A 14931-nucleotide genomic window follows, 5' to 3' on the forward strand; every position below is an offset into this window, starting at 1 on the left:
AAAAAAACCTCTTAGGTCTGATAATAAATTCAGCAAGTTGCAGGATACAAAACCAATATACAAAATCGGTAGCATTTCTATGCACCAATAACAAACTAGCTGAAAAAGAAATAAAGAAAGCTATATAAAATATAACATGCCTGGGAATTAATTTAACCAAGGGTATAAAAAACCTCCATAGAAAAAAACTACAAAACACTGATGAAATTGAAGGGGATACAAACAAATCAAAAGACATTCTATGCTCATGGATTGGGATAATTAATATCTTCCATATTAATTGAAAGTGATCACACTGCCCATGGCAATCTATAGATTCAATGCAATTCCTATCAAAATACAAATGTAATTTTTCACAGAAATAGAAAAACAGTCCTGAAATGTATACGGAACCATAAAATAACCTAAATGGTCAAAGCAATTCTGAGCAAAATAAAAAAGCTGGAAGCATCAGACTACCTGACTTCAATATATTACAAGCTATAGTAACCAAAACAGCAAGATATTTGTATAAAAACAGACACATCAAACAATGGAACAGAGTACACAATCCAGAAACAAATCCATATGTTTACAGTCAACCACTTTTTGACAAAGGTGTCAACCTCATACATTGGGGAAAGGACACCCTCTTCAATTAGTTGTTGTGGGAAAATTGGATTGCCATATGCAAAACGATAAAACTGAACCCCTATCTCTCACCACTTAGAAAAATAAATGAAAGATAGATTGAAGACTTAATTGTAAGACCCAAAACTATAAAGCTACTAAAAGAAAACATGGGGAAAACACCCCAGGACACTGTTCTAGGCAAAGATGAGGGCCTCAAGAGCACAGGCAACAAAAGCAAAAATAGACAAATAGAGTTATATTAAACTAAAAAGCTGCTGCACAGCAAAGGAAACAATCAAGAGAGTTAAGAAACAACCTGTTGAATGGAATAAAATATTTGCAAACTATTCATTCAAGGAACTAATATTCAAAATATATGAGGAATTCAAACAACTCAACAGTAAAAACATAAATAATACCATTTAAAGTGGGCAAAGGACATGAATAGACATTTCTCCAAAGAAGACATACAAATGGCCAACACATATATGAAAATATGCTCAATATCAGTAACCAGGGAAACGCAGATCAAAACCAAAGCAAGATATCATCCCATTCCTACTTAGAACGGCTATTTTTAAAAAGAAAAAAAAAAAAAACAGACGCTGGCAAGGATGTCAGGAAAGGGGAACTCAGAGTGTTGATGGGAATGTAAATCATACAGCCACTGTGGAAACAGTAAGATTTCTCAAAAAAAAACTAAAAATAGAACTACCATACAATCCTTCAGTCTCCCTACTGGACATTTATCCAAAGGAAAAGAAATTCACATATCACATATCAAAGAGATACTGGCATTCCCATGTTTATCACAGCACTATTCACAATAGCAAAGACATGAAATCAACCTAAGTATCCATCAAAAGATAAAGGGATAAAGAAAATGTGGTATACATACAGAATGGAATACTAGTCATCCATAAAACATAGAAATCATGTCATTTGCAGTAACATGGATGGAACTGGAGGGCGTTGTGTTCATTGAAATAAGCCACGCAGAGAAAGACAAATACTGCATGTTCTCACTCAGATGTAGGAGTTAAATAGTTGATCTCTTGGAGGTAGAGAGTAGAATGATAGACATGAGAGGCCAGGCAGGGTGTGTGGGGGTGGGGGCATAAAGGAGGTTGGTTAATGGGTACAAACATAAAGTTAGATTGAAGGAATTAGTTCTCATGTTTGATAGCAGAGTATAATAACTATAGTTAACAACAATGTATTGTATATTTCAAAATAGCTAGAAAGGAAGACTTGAAATGATCCCAACACATAGAAATAATAAATAATTGAAGTGATGGACATCCCCAAAACCCTGACTTGATCATTATGCAGTCAGTACATGTAACAAAATGTCACATATGTAACCTATAAATATGTACAGATATTTGTATCAACTAAAAAAATCCCTTTCTGAGATGCTCACTAGAAATTCTTTCTCTGGAAGCTACATGATATGGTTTGGCTCTGTATCTCCACCCAAATCTCATGTTGAAGTGTAATCCCCACAGACAGGGGAGGGGACTGGTGGAAGGTGGTTGGATCATGAGGGCGGATTTCCTCCTTGCTGTTCTTGTGATAGTGAGTGAGTTCTCACAAGATCTGGTTGCTTGAAAGTGTGTAGCTCTTCTCCCTTTGCTCGCTCGCTCTCTCCTGCTGCCATGTGAAGACATGCTTGCTTCCCCTTCACCTTCTGTCATGATTGTAAGTTTCTTGAGGCCTCCTAGCCATGTTTCTTCTATAGTCTGTGGAATTTTGAGTCAATTAAACCTCTTTTCTTCAAAAATAACCCAGTCTCGGGTAGTTCTTTACAGCAGTGTGAGAATGCACTAATACACTATATAATCCCTGGTAGAAAACCAGTCAGAAACCAAAATTTCTGCACTTTCTGAGAAATCAATGTCATCATTCTTGTTCTCACTTCAGTTTCACTTTCAGCTGATGTCCTGGCACACCCCTGGAGCCAATCAGACTGCCTCTTTCCTTTGACCCTTCCAAGCCACTTCACGCTCCACTTTGCCTTGCTCACCCTCTGGCCTCTCTCTTGCATCCACACATCCCCTGCTATCCTTTCACAATTTTATTCTTCAAGATTCATCTCAAAATCAAACTTCTCTACAGTGTTAACCATCTACCTTAGTAGAATTCTTATTTCCCCTACCATCAATATCATGCAGTTTAGCACCATCATGTATCTGTATTGTTCTCGATGGTGTCATGTAAGTTTATCTGGTAGATTTTCAGCTTTACAAGAACAGTGCCCTTGTCTTGTGTTTTCTTTTCATTCCCCACAGAATCCAGCACTAAGTAGATGCTTAACTGAATACCATACTTTACTAACAAACAAAAAGAAATAATACCAAAGTGGAAATGAGACCTTCTAGCCCAAGCTCTGCCCTTTATCCACTGCATGACCTGAAGTGTTCACTTCTCTAGCCCTCATTTTCTTTATCAATAAAGCGCATTATTAAACCAGATTATAATAATAATTATTGTTATTGGATACTATTTTCCAGACATGCAGATGTCATATAAATTCCTTTCATTTTAAAACAATGTTATTCAGTAAATTGAAAGACTGACTTTTGATTTCACCATTCATATTATTCCAGGTTAAAAAGTAACTTCAGAGTTCTTGTTCTGGATGTTCCAGATGGAAGCTTGAGCACAGACAGAATCATCCCTATTCTTCTGCTTCTCTCACAGACATGATTAAAGACAGTATTTCAAGATATTGATTTATGTGTGGCTGGCTCAAAAAGAAGAGCAAAAAGGGGGCCAAAAGCAAAAGCAAAAAGACCAAAAAAAATTATGACGTATGTATCTCTTTAAAAAAGAAAGAAAGAAAGAAAGAAGCAGCATCAATACACAGAAAACTCAGAAATGAATATAGGCTGACTTTGAGGTCCAGAGAACGCTGGAGATGGCACTGGGTGGTACTGGAGGGCTTAGGGGCTGAGTCTGTGCAGCTTCTTCTGTAATGGTCATTATTTAAAGAGACAATACAGACAATGCATATGCAGTGCTTGCAGGTTAAAATAAAATGTAAACATGGGGTTAAAAAAAGGAGAAAAGGCAAATATGCCCAAAATATTTTCTAGTGGTGGTACTGTGAAAAATAGCTATTTTTCTTCTTTGTCCATTTCTGTACTTTTTAAGTTAAAATACAGACAAATAACTACCACCCCATCTCCTCATCTCATTGCTCTGTAGGTCTCTCCTTATGCCCTGAAATAATCGCCAAAGTAGAAACAATCTGAGCACTCAGCCCAACCTCGAGATGGCTAAAGTACTAAAAACCAGGGCCTCAGGAATCAAATCTGAAACAGAAACAGTGGCCTCTTCCTGGTTGTCACTGGAATTGTCCTTGGCAAGATCGGGGTGTCATCTTTATGGCTCCTTGGTCTCTTCCTCCATGGAATTCTTATACAACAATACACACATTTTATAATTAAAAGCTAAAAACACACTGGCTTCTGTTTTTGAGTCATTTCATTGTTTTGATACCTTGTGGCAGGGCAGAGATGAATGGAAGACAGGCTGACCTAATCTAGTCTAAATATTCAGACCCCGGGAAGGGAATCCTCCTCAGCAGAATGCCAACCTATGTCTCTTAATTGCCTCAGCTCCTGATAGATTGGCTCTTACCCTCTTTGAATTCCTTTGTTGTGGAGGAGTTAAAATTCATGAGCGTCCCATGCCTGGGAATACTTACTCCAGTGCTGCTATTTTCCTGAGCCAAGCTGGCCAACACCGCAAAAGAGTCGGAGGTCTGTTGGGCCATCTGTTACATAATAGTCAACAATCTCGAAAATCTAAGGAAACAGGGAGGGGGAGAGCAAAGATGATGAAGCATTTAAACAGAACAGATTGCTGCCTTACTTACAAGAGAAAAAGGGAGAGATGATATGCTTTGATTGAGGCAGAGACAAGCTTTATTAGCATAGGGAACAAAACAAACTTTAAAAAAATGGCACCAATAAAGCTGAAAGTCTAAAGAGGCTTGGTGACAAACCCCATGTTGAATTGCAGGCCACAGAGGCCCCAAATGTGATTGGGAGACACACACACACACACCATACAATGTACGCATTGCACACAGACATGCAACATCCCTGATGTATGAGTGAAACCACTGAAAAATTGCTGTTGTATTTAAAAGCTAAATATAAGCCTGCACTAGAATATCAAATTTTGCAGACCTGGGAAAAGCACTTTGCCTTAACCATCTTCCAAGTAAATACCTTCAGCATAAGGTGAAAGGAGTCAAGGCCTACTTTGACTATACAAAGCCCAGTTCTTTGCATTTGCCTAGCAGACTCTCAAGCTCCCTGATTTAGCCACCTGTAATCTTTGTAATCTTTACTAAACACAGTTCAGTTTTTAGCAGTGACCTATAACATTTGACCTGAAAAATACTGTTTCTAAAGGAGTGGAATAAAACTGGAGGTAACAAAGAATTAGAAAAAAAAAAGAGAGATTGGGGACAATTAGGGTGAGAGAAGAAATAGTGAAATAAAGATAAGAAAATCCGGGAGATACATGTCAGTAAAGAACCCTAAATATAAGGCAATAATAAAGTGTCTTAAAAACCAGCTAGTTGGCAAACAAATATTGAGTTAAATATTAAACTCTATTTAATGACATGCAGGCTGAAATGTTTAAGAAGCCGAATGATATAAGCAACTGACTTAGAAATCCACCAAAAAGTGAAATGGATTGATGAATGGATAAAGGATCGATAAATAATAAAACTTTTTTTTTTTTTTTTTTTTTTGAGATAGAGTTTCGCTCTTGTAGCCCAAGGCAGAGTGCAGTGGCAGGATCTTGGCTCACTGCAACCTCTGCCTCCCAGTTTCAAACGATTCTCCTGCCTCAGCCTCCCAAGTAGCTGGGATTACAGGCGTCCACCACCACACCCAGCTAATTTTTGTATTTTTAGTAGAGACGGGGTTTCACCATGTTGGCCAGGCTGGTCTGGAACTCCTGACCTCAAATGATCCGCCTGCTTCAGCCTCCCAAATTGCTGGGATTACAGGCATGAGCCACCGCACCCAGCCATAATAAAACAATTATAGATAAGTGTTCACTGTAGAATCTAGGTGGTGAGTAGATACTATACACCATAAAATTATTTTGTCTTATCTGTATTTTGAAATTTTCTGTAATAAAATGTTGGGGAAAGATAAATGAACATTGAGACTCCCAAAATTAAAATAGAATGAACACAAATTAAAAAAACATAGAAATTAAAAACATTCTAGACATTTAAAAATGTCTAGGTATCCCTTTCATTTCTGTTTTCCTTTTACATGACATTGTCTCCAGATATGTAACTCAATGAAAGAAGCTGGTTAAAGGATGTGATTATCAAGTTTGAGTGACTAGTTTTGCTGTTGTTATTTCACTGATGTTATTTTGAAGTTGTTGTCTCTAGTAAACTAAAATTAATGAGATTGTTAGAGTCATAATTTGGTAAAAATTTTGCCCAAAGTAGATTTTACTGTCACTTTCTTCCAAATGGACTCTCTCTGAGATGAACAACACAAATTCTTAATTCCTTCTCACAACTCACAAGCTGCTTCTTACAGATAACCACTTAAAAACAGAACAGAACAAAGAACAGTTTACAACCCCATATATTTCAGGGTGCTAATTTGGAATGGTTTTGGAATGTTTTACCCCAGTCAAATTAGTTTTATCTGGTTTATTTCTCTTGCAAATCTTCAGTGGATCTACATAACTAAATTCGGTAGACTTAATTTTCACTGAGGACTGACCCCAAAGTTAGGTGCATCAGAGAGAGAGAGAGAGAAAAGAGAGTGACAGCTTCATTTTACCCACCTCTTTGAACTAAACTATAAAATGACAGTTTTTATTCTGTGATTGGAGAAATCAGACAGGAAAAGGAAATGCAGGGGGATAGCAGTTACTGTTAAAGGAAATCTAAAACCTCCATGTGAATTTGTCTATATGTCTCAAAGAGGGCTTCATCTCCGTACTCAAGGCATTTTACATATAACTCAACTTGTGCAGCAAACTACCTTTTTCAGTAATAACTAACAGTAAAAATATAAACATATATTTTAATCAAGTCCACCTAGAGTGTCCAAGACAAGTTTTTAATCATAAGGCATTGAATTTCAAAGGAAGCATATGCAATTCTATTTAATATACAAAACTGCATTGTGGGGAAGCCTCACAGCTCAAAACATGATCACACAAAGGGGGCAAGGTTGGAGGCTGGGGTTAGTTTAAAAATATCTGTCTCTGAGCAGCACATTTTACACTGGAACGTGACAGGCAAAAAGGTTATTGTCTGCAAGTTTTCACCTCAGGGAATAAATAGAAAGGGGAAAAAATGGGAAAGTACTTAAGCAACTTTCTGCCTTTGAAAAAGCAAGTGCAGAATAGTAGACACTGTGGGGTGTCCTCTTTTCTAAGCCAGCGACAGCATTTCCAATACCCTGACCCATGAAAGCAGGCGTTGGGAGTTCAATGCTCACTAAATGGCTGGTTTGGAATCTAGAATTGGAAAATTAGTGGGTAGAAGTAGAAATAATTTATAAAAGCAAAATCTGGCAGAGGATCTGGAGGAGGCCAGGCTCCCTGACTGGTAGTTTATCTTCGGTAGCATTCCTAGTCTTTGTCACTCTTTCCTCTTTGCTCAGGTCATACCTCAGTTCTGAGGAGTCAGGGGGTTCTAGCAACCCAGGACAGTAGAAACTCACAAAACCAAGAAAACTGCTCTACTGTGGGTGTCAGAAACTTGCTTCCCCACCCCCATTGCTGGGATTGTTTTTGCAGACTCATGGCAGACTTTTAAGGCCTCAATCCATTTATGTGAGAGGAATGAAAAGTCACCTCTCATTTTAAGAGTACCTCCAAAGGCTGCATAGTTCTAAGAAGTGTCTACGAAGTCTTTCTCTAATAGGAGAACAAGACTTTGAAGAATCTGTCTAATGAAATCACAGGACTGTTTGGGGAAATTTTACTTAATTGTAATCTGTGAAACACAAACAAACCAAACACTGATTAAGAGCCAGATGGCCTGAGTATTAATCCCAGCTCTGCCATTTACTATTTATGTACAATTGAACTGGATTTTTATATCTCTAGTCTCAGCTTTCCCATTTGCAAAATGGGGATAATACTACTATACTACTACTGCTGCTAATCATCATTATTATTATCACAGGGTTATTTATGGTAAGGATCAAATAACATAACACAGCATATACCATAGTGCATCACAGATATTAAGTGTTTAATAATTACTTAATAACTTCATTTCCCTATGTTTATCATTATTATTATCTTCCAGGTCTGAAAGAAAATATAAACTTGGGAGATGCCTATTTATGGGGAGACTCTTAGTTAAAGAGTCTTGGACAAGTACTTTTGTATCTTGGCTTGAAATGCTTTACAGTAAGTTACTTTGGCTTCATTCTGTTAATAGAAAAAAAGAAGTCAGAGGAAAAAGAGGAGACGAGGAGAAAAAAGGTAAAAGAAAAAGAAGTCAGAGGAAAAAGAGGAGATGAGGAGAAAAAAGGCAAAAGAGTGCATTTGTAGGCAACCTTGGCTGTGAATACAAAGCCTCTTTGTCACTCCAGAGTTTTGTGGCTACTTGCAGTCACCTTAGCAAGACTGAGGAAAGTCCCATGGTGTTTTCCATCCATAAGCCATATTTGAAATGCATGAGGTAAGTCCCTTAATGAAAAATGAGATATCGTAGAGGCAGAGAGTACAGTTTTCTGATGCTGCCGTGGGCTAGGCAAAGTAGGTGCTGGTATCAGCTTTCATCACTGCAAGGCAGTAAGAAAACTCTTCCAAAATGGATTTATTATACTTGAGAGTTGAGCTTTAATAGCGTCCTTGTAAATGATGCTAAAAAGAAACTTTTTATGGGTGATATAATCTTGATGGGGGGAGGAGAAATTACTTAGAATTCACAACTTAAAACAATCACATCATCCATTTGTATGTAGCTGGAGTTGGCTGCTGGCAACGGAAAACGACTTGGGCAACTTAAGCAGAAAGGGATTTTGGGGAAGGGTATAGATACTGCTTGGGATGACTAGGCTTAGAATGAGCAAAAACCATGGAAACTCTGGAGGGCTAAACCATTGCTGCTTGAGAGGCATAATTGACAACCATCTTTTATATCATTGTGTCCTTCCCTCAAGATTCAAAATCCCAGGAAAGCATATCTGACTGGCAAAGTCCTAGTCATGTGATCTACCCTGGATATATTGGGGCTGTCCTGTCTTCAGTAGACATCATCTTTTCCCATGACTACACACAATGAGGGATTATCTAGAAAAGCAATCAGGATGCTATAAGGGTTAGTACTGAATATTGGAGAGTCCCCGTCTCCCCAAAAAACGCAAACTTTTATACTGTACATTTTAAAGCATTTCGAACTGTTTAGATTTTAACTCTGTTATTTCTAATTATGGCTACTATCTTTCCCACATTTAAAATAATCCTATTCTTACTCCACAAAGGTAATTCTTAAGAGTTCTGACTTTTCTAGTTCCAGTTCCAGTTCAGTTGCTCTTTGTCAATCTCAAAGAGCCCTTTAGAGAAAAAGTAGAGATACTCATGGCCATTGACAGAGATGTTACAGTTCAGGCTCACCTTCATCACTTTGAAAAAGATGAACTAAAATTATTTTTTCTATGAAATTGACCAACATAAAAATAGAATGATAACAAGTGGTGGTGAGGGTTTAGCAAACCACTCTCATACATTATTGGTAGAAAATTAAATTGATACAGCCTATGCCATGAGCAATTTGACATTACGTATCAAAAGCCTTAAAATGTTCACATCCTCTAACTTATTAACATCATCTCTAGAAATTTGCCATAAAGGGAAAAAATAGTGTAAACACAAAGATGTTATGAAAATGTTTATTACAACATTGTATATAATTGTGAAAAATTAGAAACCACAAAAATATTCAACAAAAGTGAACTGGATGAATAAACTATGGTACATCAAAATGATGAAATACTTTGCAATCATTGAAAGATGTTATGGAATTGTGTTTGTTAACATTATAGATATGTAAAATATGTTGTTGAACAGAAAAAAAACAGAGTCCAAACAATATGTAAAGTATGGTGACCTTCTGATTTAAAAACATGGATATAGAGTTTGTGTGAATTTTCGTATATATATATATAGAGAGAGAGAGAGAGAAAGAGAGAAAGAGAGAGAGGGAGAAAACCATCTGGGAGGTTATACATCAAAATGCTAATGCTAATCTAGAGTGGCAAGATTATGGGTGGTTTTTATGCTTTTACTTGTGTTTTCTGTTTTTTTTGTCTTTATGTAATACATACTACAATAATATATATCTCCATACATATTATGTAATTAAAACATAATAAAAGTTATTTATAAGGTTTTTTACATTAAGAAAACATAGGGCTGGGCGTGGGGGCTCATGCCTGTAATCCCAGCACTTTAGAAGGCCAAGGCGGGTGGATCACTTGAGGTCAGGAGTTTGAGACCAGCCTCACCAACATGTGAAACCCTGTCTTTATTAAAAATACAAAAATGAGCTGGGTGTGGTGATGCATGCCTGTAATCCCAGCTACTGGGGAGACTGAGGTGGGAGGGTCCCTTGAACCAGGGAAGTGAAGGTTGCAATGAGCTGAGATCATGCCACTGCACTCCAGCCTGGCCAACAGAGTGAGACCCTGTCTCAAAAAAAAAAAAAGAAAGAGAAAAGAAAGAAAGAGAAAGAAAGAAAGAAAGAAAGAAGAAAGAAAGAAGAAAGAAAGAAAGAGAAAGAAAGAAAGAAAGAAAGAAAGAGAAAAAAGAAAAGTAAACACAGGTTAACATAAATGAGCATGTGGAGGCAAAACCAATGTCACAGATAATATATCAGAAAGTGTGTGCATTACAGTAAGTTGTGCTTTTTAACAATTGAAAACATCCTTATATTTTTATGAGACAAAGAAGCATGTTATTTCGTATATCTTTTTTCACAATATGAGGCTGACACATTTTTCCCCAAAGATTATCTACCAACTGTGGTTTGCATAAACCACTGGGTAATGGGAAATGGGGAGCTTCATTTGGCCATGGGAAGAAGATGAGAAAACTCCTGCATTTTGACAAAATAACAGAAAGCCTACTTAGGTACCAAGAATGCTTCAGCCTGAAGGCCATTGAGGCATGGCCCATGGAAGAACTCAGTAGATAAAGCAGCAAGATAAATGGTCCAGACCCTCATTTCTCTAAGGGCAATGTAGGCTCATGGAGCATACTTAAGAGGGCCTGTAAGTATACAAAAGATACATTCACCTATAGAAGCTCAGGATTAACATTGTAAAACTTTTTATTTAAATTAAGCCTTGATAGTAGCTTTTACAGACAAGGAGGCCTATAAAAATGCAGGAAAAAAGCACTAATGTATTTTTCTGTGCTGTGGTTAAAATTAAGTCTCAAAGGAGGAAAACAACCTAGTTTTTTCCCCTTATTTTGGCTTCTAGTTTTCATTTTTCTAAGCAATTATTTTCTAATTCAGTTGCCTAGTAAGAATTTTCAGGTCAAAAATGAAGAAAGGTACTTTGTAAAATGAAGAACTAGAATTATGTCAAATTAAAGTTTGGCCCTTTGCAGTGAATGAAGCATTTTCTATATAGAAATCCACGGCTGTGACACAGAGGTTAATTTTTTTGAATTTTTCTTTCTTTCTTTTTTTTTCTTTTTTTTTTTTTTTTTTTTTGGTTCTTTCTGATGAAACTTCTGTCTCTCTCTTTTTTCCTGCTGGTTGTTATTGTGTCTCAGAATTGAATGTGACTCACAGTACTTTGCCACTTCTTCTCTCTCTCTCTTTTTTTTTTTTTGTAATGTAACAACAGTAACTACTACACAAAGTTTGCTCTGTAAAGCCGCAATTGTGTGAGGCTGGTGTTCACTTGGAATGTTGGTACAGTATATGTCACCGTGTACAGGTCCCTGGCCCCCTTTTCTATCTTGGCTTTGAAAAACCTTGTTCAACCATTACAAGAGAGAACAAAATGCCCAGAAACATGGGAGAAAAGATTGCAGAGAAAGTCTGTTTACCCAAGACACATGGACCAGCAGCAGCCAAGATAGCCTAACCAACTTTGTGGTTTAACTTTTCTTAAAGTAGAAACCACAGGACAAAGCTCATGGAAAACAATAAGAGAAATAAATGTTGGTAGCATCCCCTCCCTTTTTTATTTGTCATACAGAAGAGAACCATTGAATTTTAGAAGGACAAGTACAGATGGTAGAATCATATCTTTTTCTATATATTATTGATGAGTGACAATAAGTCAGATGGAAAAATGAATTCACTCCATTCAATAAAAGCAAACAATGCAGATTTCTGGAATTGGATCCTCACTGTGGTGTGACAGAACCATGGTCAAGTTTATGTGTGGGTCTACTAGAAGTCCAATTATTTTAGGTTCTTACAATTAAAAGGCCTTACTAATTAATAAAGATCACTATTATATTTCTCACTCTATGATTCTATCAAGAGTCAAGCCCTTAAATTTGACTTCGGTGTTACCAATCTCAGACCAAAGTATATTTTGCTTTCGTTCAAGCCACCCCCATAGTTCTAATTACATTTTAAAAATGCCTAATTTATAACTTTGATTTATTATGGTCTAGCTTGGCCCACACTATACTGATCTTTTTTGATGGTTAGACTTACATCATGATGGTCTAGTTCAATTTCTTCCTTTAGTGCTATTTATTGTTCCCTGAGTCTCTGGACCATGGAGTGAGCAGACGCTAAACCAAGTTCATCCTAACTAATGGATTTGCTAGCAGATGTAAATCATAGTGCTCGTTTGAGTAAATGTAATATCTTAGAATAAAACCAATAAATAAATTGGCATTAGTTTCATATTACTCCAATATTTCTTTAATTGTCTCTATAATGTAACACATTTAAACACTTAACTGTGGAATAATTTACTTAATCCATGTGGAAAGTGAAACTATTACCTAATCTGGTCAATTAAGTGTTATTAAAAAATCATGCTCAATCTTGAACCTGTTAAAATTAAGACTAGAGAAACTCTAGAACAAGCTCCCTGAGATGTATATGCATCTAGAAAATTATTTGCCCATTATAACTCATGAAAGAATTTGTATATTATAACATGTCTTGATACAAATTTATATTAAGACTGCACATCTGTAGAGTTGGACTAGTCAGTGCATAATCCTTTATTCTTGTTGATCCTGAAAATCAAGTTGTCTTTGTAGAGGGTCAGGTGGCCCACATACCCAACTACTTGATACCTAAATATTTACTTGTCTTCAGAAATCTATTTTGGGGTCCAACGGAAGCAAAACCATTTTCAAAGACTGGGATTAAATTGCATCCTCCTCTCGTTGATTTTCAAAAAAATTCCCCTGCTCAGAATTAGTTCTCTGTAAGTAGCATAACAAAAATTTTTATTCTAAATTTGGGACCATAAAATGTGGTGATTCTTAAACTGTGCTTCCACAGAACATTGTATGATAAAGGTTGCCCCAAGAGGTTCCACCACTAAAAGTAATATATTTAGGGTTACCAGTTTAGCAAGTAAAAATGCAGGACACCCAGTTAGATTTGAATTTCTGATAAACAATGATTTTGTTTTAGTATAAAGAAACATAAGTATGTCCCTTTGCCTTCTGTAAATGTCCAAGAACTAACCTAGTGATATGGTTTGTGTCCCCACCCAAATCTTATCTTAAATTGCAATCCCCAGGTGTTAAGTGAGACACTTGGTGGGAGGTGATTGGATTGTGGGGGCGGTTTCCCCCATGTTGCTGTCATGATAGTGAGTGAGTTCTCATGAGATCTGATGGTTTTATAAGCATCTGGCATTTCCCCTTCTCGCACTTCTCCCTCCTGCCACCATGTGAGAAGGTCCAAGCTTGCTCCCCTTTGCTTTCTGCCATGATTGTAAGTTTCCTGATGCCTCCCCAGCCAAGTGGAATTGTAAGTCAAACCTACTCCCTTTATAAATTACCCAGTCTTGGATATTTCTTTATAGCAGTGTGAAAAAGGATTAATACACCTAGTCATAAAATTAAGATTTCATTTTTTTATTCACTCTACGTTCCTTGATTGAAGAAGCATCTTTAAGGTTTAAATTAGTAAGTCTGGGAATGTTATATCTCACAGATGTATCAATGAAATATTGCTCATTATTTTTTATAACATCCTTCCCCTATACGATAGCTTATTTTCGCACCCATATTAAAATTTTCCAGTTAGCTCAAATCTAGGAAATTTATATAAGTATATTTTGCAGGATGAATTGTTAAACCAAAAATTTCAGGTATATATATGCTCCTAAAATTTAAGATTATGCCATAAGTTAATAAATCTCTGTCACTGCTGATACTTGGGGATTGATTTATTTTTTAATTTGAAAATTTAGTAGAGAGTATTGAGTACCTGGTCTATGTTAGGCACTAGGGATACAAATATAAAGTAACATCCCCTCCTTCAGGAATCTCACAGTTAAATAGGCAAAAGCAGAAATAGCTATGTGTAAGAAAGTGTCAATGATGCTATAAAACTTCGGAAACATCCGCACAAATTTGATACTTGTGTTAATAATACATATTCTAGAAAACTGAAGCACTTCTGAAACAAAGTGATTAGGTAAAGCATTTTTAAAATTAGCTTTTATTGACTGCACACCATAGGCTAGCCACTGTGCTAATTTAGGTTAATCCATAATCTAAATGAATCCTTATAATTCTGTGACATAGACAATGTTATTATTCCTTTTTCAGATGAGGAAACTGAGGCAGAGTGAAGCAGAATCACTTATTCCAGTACATGCATCTACTAAAGGGTGGCCCAAGAGATTCCTGCTATGAATAGAAGAAACCAGGATATAGGATTGAGTCAAAGTGACCTGTAGTGTTTGTTTCTTCTGAGAAAATTCACTTATGGATCAGAGCCTCTATTTCTAATATAAAAAATACTGGAATGGTCAGAATATTGTTGGAGCAATTCCCGACTATATCTGAGTTCTTCTGTTTTGGACTGACTCATATACATATATTTTTCATCATCACCATTTTGCTCAAGAAAATTCTCATAGATTACAGCCTTAACCTGTATATGAAGATTTCCTCAGCATCAATTAAAACATCGGAAGGGAGTGTATCTGTTTTTTTGAGATGGAGTCTCACTCTGTCACCCAGGCTGGAGTGCTTGGCTCACTGCAACCTTCACCTCCCAGGTTCAAGCGATTCTCCTGCCTCAGCACCCTGAGTAGCTGAGATTAGAGGCACACGCCACCACGACTGACT

At 36.7% G+C, this 14931-nt stretch overlaps 1 long non-coding RNA gene across 1 annotated transcript in view; it reads right to left on the bottom strand.

Annotated features, from left to right (window-relative positions):
- Nucleotides 1–4335: 4335 nt before the first annotated feature.
- LOC134807505 (uncharacterized) overlaps nucleotides 4336–14931 on the bottom strand; it is a 38056-nt gene continuing 27460 nt past the window's right edge. Inside the window, exon 3 of the long non-coding RNA XR_010148135.1 lies at nucleotides 4336–4424. This is a non-coding gene — a long non-coding RNA (uncharacterized LOC134807505). The remainder of the gene's footprint in view (nucleotides 4425–14931) is intronic.

This window comes from Pan troglodytes, chromosome 10 (genome assembly GCF_028858775.2).
Source record: "Pan troglodytes isolate AG18354 chromosome 10, NHGRI_mPanTro3-v2.0_pri, whole genome shotgun sequence".
NCBI lineage: Eukaryota > Metazoa > Chordata > Mammalia > Primates > Hominidae > Pan > Pan troglodytes.